Below are 5,953 nucleotides of genomic sequence, written 5' to 3' on the forward strand. Positions count from 1 at the left end.
ATGGGTTCGCCTCTTTCGTCCAAAAGTTTGTAACCGGGACCGACGTTGGGTGCGACGTTGAACGTTTCCAGAGTCCAGTTCGGCTAGTAACCTTTGTCGAAGGCACCGTGTTTCGCTAAAGCCAAACGTACGGTCGTACCTATGTCCATTGTTCTCTTTTTCTTTTTGAGGGGGCGTGGGGGTGTTGTCAAGATCAATTCGTGTTCCGGACGAACGTCTTTGGGTGCCATGCCGATTGTCGTATGACGTTGTAAGCCCGAACCAATTCGTCTAGTACCGTTGGGTTTGTCGATGAGTAAAGTATCGCCAATGCGCTGTTTCAGTGTCCGTTGAAATAGTTCCACCACACTGGCCTTCGTTTCGACGTTGTATGGAAGCTTATAACTACCATTCATAATTTCTACTGTTCGCCTCTTCAGAAAGCGAAAAGTCGAAAAGTAGAAGTTACGACAAAATGTGAGGCGACAACACGCTATACAAGCCAAAATCAACACGAAAAGTCGAAAAGTAGAAGTTACGACAAAATGTGAGTCGACAACACGCTATACAAGCCAAAATCAACATGAAAAGATGAAATTATGAAATAACACACATCGATAATAGCGCCCCTCGTTTTTTCCTAATTTCTTATTTTCAACTTGCATTTTGGCTTGTATACCGTCTTTTCGACTTTCGACTTAGTCATATTTTTGTATTTATTGATGTCAGTAAGAAGGCGCATTTGAATACGTGCAATCAGGGCTCACGCTGTATTTCATTATTTTCCGTCAAAATGGATAATAATTTTTTCCGCCAACTGGGATATTTTATCTGCCAAAAATGTCTGATAAAAAAACCAAAAAAAAAACCCCTTAGGCTACAACAATTTAATAAATTATATAGGCCTATTATAAAACAAATTTCCCGTACCGGTATATACAATATACAACAACTTACAGAATCCGTCTTACATGGGGATTGGGTGGTCTAGTGGTTTAACACGTGCGTCTGAAATCACAAGATCTGACATTGATTCAAGTGGTGTGGTTTCGATTCCCCGCTTAAACATGACAAGGGAGTAGGGTCGCCTGTCCAACCTTGTGGGTTTTCTCTGGATACCCCAGATCCACTAAAATCAGAATTTATTTTTGTTGTCTTTAGTTATTTCAACATCTACTGAACAATATAATTATATTCAGCCTCTACACGCCAGTCTCATCCAAGAATTTCCCTTTTTAACGTTTTGCATGCACAATAGGCCGATTCTTAATTGCAAGTACCGTAATGATCCAGAATCTGAATCCTCATAGAAATTGCAATTTTATTTGTTAGACATGCTTACAACCATTAGAGAATTTTGGCGGCGTACTGAAACGTCACTATTCGACTCGTTCTTACAATTCCTACCCATGGTGATAATATAATTTGAAATAAAATAATAATATACAATAGGGAAAACCTGTACATTTTATATGCGGTATGAAACCACAGTAGGCCTAAATGAAATTCAATTATCAATGCGCGTATTCTAATGTGAACTTGAAAGTAGAAACTACATCAACTTTCGAGGCGAAAAGTCGACAACACGACACCGAACCAAAATCATAGGTCGCTAATATCTTCTCAATACTAGACTTTATCATACAGACTATTTTGTTAACGCAAATTGCATGTATTTAAATGCGACCTGACAAATTGTGACTACAACCACTTCCGAGGAGAAACTTGAAAAGTCGCCACTACGACAGCAAGCCAAAATGATAGGTCGCTAATAGCGCGTGTGTTTATTTCCTAATTTCTACTTTTCGAGTTGCATTTTGGCTTGGTATGCGTGTTGGCGCCTTCTTACTGACATCAATAAATACAAAAATATGACGAAGTCGAAAGTCGACAAGACGGTATACAAGCCAAAATGCAAGCCAAAATCATAGGTCGCTAATATCTTCTCAATACTAGACTTTATCATACAGACTATTTTGTTAACGCAAATTGCATGTATTTAAATGCGACCTGGCAAATTGTGACTACAACCACTTCCGAGGCGAAAATGATAGGTGGCTAATAGCGCGTGTGTTTATTTCCTAATTTCTACTTTTCGAGTTGCATTTTGGCTTGGTATACGTGTTGGCGCCTTCTTACTGACATCAATTAATACAAAAATATGACCAAGTCGAAAGTCGACAAGACGGTATAGAAGCCAAAATGCAAGTCGAAAATAAGAAATTAGGAAAAAACGAGGGGCGCTATTATCGCTGTGTGTTTTTTCATAATTTCCTATTTTCGAGTTGATTTTGGCTTGTATAGCGTGTTGGCGCCTTCTTACTGACATCAATAAATACAAAAATATGACTAAGTCGAAAGTCGACAAGACGGTATACAAGCCAAAATGCAAGTCGAAAATAAGAAATTAGGAAAAAACGAGGAGCGGTATTATCGCTGTGTGTTATTTCATAATGTCCTATTTTCGAGTTGATTTTGGCTTGTATAGCGTGTTGTCGCCTCACATTTTGTCATAACTTCTACTTTTCGACTTTCGTGTTTTGAAGAGGCGAAAAGTAGAAATTATGAATGGTAGTTGTAGGCTTTGATAACGTTGTGTGTCATGAAAAAAATGTTTTTTTTTTCTTTCTTAGGTAACCTTGCATTTTTCGATTGAGGAATTCGGTGCCTTTGTCCGTTTGAAGCCGCTGGGGATGTCGACTTTGAAAGATTCGACGAAAGGCGTCCACCAAACTGTATCCGTCTTGTTTTTGAGGGGCAACACCCAAGCGTACTTTGAAAACACGTTGATGACGCACATCAAATACCTTTATCCCTCATTGTATTGGGCCAAGTCCGACATATCAAGTCGGCTTGCCACTGATGATCGATGCCGGCCACCACCGTGGGGAACGAGAGAATTTCTTTTTCAGTGGTTTGTGCAAGGTGTACGGCCTTTGTTGTTTCAACCATACCTTGACTTTGTCCAAGGGCACACCGGTAGCTTTGTGGAGACCCAGGGCTCCACTGAAAGCGGCCGGGTGTTTCGGGTCGTAATAAAATTTCTTCAGCTTTCGTTCCATGTTTAGGCAGGTTTCCATGTGATCAGGCTATTTATAGGTTTTGCAAGGGGAGCCATCTGGCTCGTCTGGTAGATGTACTCGTAGTAGGGGTATCCGTACTTGAGATTTTCTTCTTTCTCGGGCGTCGCGGCGGAACGGGAGACCGTGGCGGTGTCGTGGACAACACGTTCAATCTTTGTTGATTGCCGATGGCTTCGCGCGGTACGTCATTCCGAACCAATTCCAAGTTCTTGTTCCACGACCAAGGTGTTTTCTCCTCCAGGTGTTTCAACAAAAGGCGAGCTCGATGTTGAAAGACCCGGGGGACCGACTCCAGGATGGGTGCCTCCGAGACCACGGTTGCTTCTTCTTCTTCTTCTTTTTCTTCGGGTATTTTCTTGTCCGACAAGGGAATGACCTGCTTTCTTTTCCTTTGCATCGTTTGATAACGTAACAACTGTCCGTATCGTTGCATTTTATTTTCGTCGGTTAGTGTGGGATCGTTTAACATGTGTTGCATGCCTTGGTAAACATTCTCGACGGCCTGCTGCAGTGGATCTCAATCGTACGCGGGTTCGACTTGTCTGACTTCGATGGGTTTGACGTCGGTGGGACCGTCGAAGGGCACCAGTTTCATTTTCTTGGCGAATTTTATCTTTTGGAAAGGACCGGACCAACCGGGTGAAGAATCCCCCCTGTTGTTGGTTCAGAAGTCGCCGACGGGTCTTCCAAGGTGTTTTAGACGTACCCAAACGTCGTAACAAGGGGACGTCCCTTTTCAAGCGCTTGACCACGTTCTCGGTCACAGGAACGTTGCCAAGAATCAGGTTTGCAATACACTCACACACACCGTCGACGATGGGTTGGGCCCCGAGCAAAAGAGGGCGGTCTTTTGGTGCAGTGTTCAATAGGTACCGCAGTGTGTCCATGACTGAGCTCGGGGACGTTCTCCGGTTCCTTTTTTATACCCTTTCTCTCCATAGGTTATCCCCCAAATAATTTAGATAGCTCGGCGGCCATAGCGTTCGCTCTATCGCGCGTTCAAAGCCAGGGACGTTTATCACCTTGTTGTCCCCCCCCCCCCAAAAAAAAAGTTTAGATATGAAGGGGGCTAAAGCTCGGAGGGCCATAGCGAGCAAAGCACCGATGGCACCACCCTGTTGATCGAGAAGCCTCTGTTTTGACGGCGAGTGATGTTCGTGGATTAGTCAATTTGCGAAGCAACGCTCGCTGTTGGTTCAACTCCTCGGTACTCAGACCCCTTCCGCGCTGAACGATCCGTCGAACGAATATATTTTGTTTCTTGTTTCTTTCCTCTTGCAGTCTTTCCTTCCATCGCAGCAAAATTCGAATCAACACCCCCCCCCCCCCGAAAACCCCACGTCCTCCAGGTTTCATGGTCAGAGAGAGTTTTTAAGCCGTCGGCATGTTTCTCTCCGTCAGGTGGGTCAACACTTGTCGATTTCGTTCCACCCATTTCCTGTGCTGGGCGTGCATTGGTTGGATGTTATCATTCAGCAAGTGGTTGGCCGCCAACTTGAACCACTGCAACAATCCAATACGTACCCTATCCGTATTCTTGACCAACTGTCCATAAGCCATATCGGGAGTCAGATGTTTAACTTCCGAATGAAGGACATAATGGAACTCTTTTTTTCACTTCGTGGCCTTCGAATGATCGGAGAGAGAGACCGAGAAGGGGGTTTTAGTGTTGTGAGGCGTGGGTGTGTGACCGGTAAGGTGAGACGTGGTGGTGTGACCGGTAAGGGAGACATGGGGCTCCGGGGTGGTGTCAACGAGGGTGCCCTCATTTGTGATGTGGGTGTCCTCATTCTCGGACGAGTCTGCCTTCGTACCGTGGGATCGCAAAGGTCCGGTGCCAGGGTCGGGAACGTCGCTCTGGGAAGGGTCGGAGGTGGGCGATTCCTCTACGTATTCTTCGTGCAAGCCATCGTGACTAACAGAATCAATTCGAAGGTGTAGATCCCCTTTTATATTTTTGGGACGTAGGCGACGAGTGGTTCCTCTTGGGGTAAAATGTTGGATCTCAATCGCAAAGCTTCGGGTGTGTCGGGTTTCAAATCAATGAGTAAGTAACTACGAGCGGTACTCGTTGCATCGGCATAAGCTTCCTGCATATACTTGGAGTGGGAGGGGTACATTTGACGGGCCAACACGCCAATTTGTGAGGCGTCTCGGGGATTTTTAAACAAGACCAAGTGATGGGCATTCAGGCTGATGGTACGCTGTTGCTTGTCGAACAAGTTTTGCACAATGTAGATGACACTCTTGTTCGTGAACCACTTTTGCAATATCTCCGTATCTTCTCCCATCAAATTGTCTACGACCAAGACTTGTGGACCCTTGACTTGATCCATCACGTCGTCAATGTCTGTCAAACCTTTGACATAAGTGTAAGGAAAGCGACCGTAACTCTCTTGTCATTCCCCGTAGGCCCACGCGATGCGCTGGGGAGGGGTGTCGAACAGGGCGCTTGGAGAAATTTCTGTACAAAGACCGTCTTTCCAACACCCGTTGGACCGCTAACATGGTAAAGGGGTGTTTGAACACCACATCCATCTTGCACTGGTTCCCCCCTGCCTTTTCCCCTGCCTTTTATACCTTCGCGCCCACCACAGAACAACAAACATGGAGTGAAAAAAGAACAGAATTTATTTTACAAAAAATACATATCATATGTAGCATGGCATTAAAAAAAACATTCAATACAAAAAACATGGCATATAGTACAAAGGAAAAGAAAAAATGTTAGTTATCACGTTCTCTCTTCAGGATCTCTTGTCTCAACCAGGGTACATTTCTCAGGAAGCGAGGAATCCAATACACATGTCCCAAAAATTTCTGCATCGTATCGTGTGGGTGCCAGTCTTCCACATCGGCAAACGTGGCAACTACGGGTATCCATTCGCTCA

Source organism: Patella vulgata, chromosome 2, assembly GCF_932274485.2.
Source record: "Patella vulgata chromosome 2, xgPatVulg1.2, whole genome shotgun sequence".
Classification (NCBI taxonomy): domain Eukaryota; kingdom Metazoa; phylum Mollusca; class Gastropoda; family Patellidae; genus Patella; species Patella vulgata.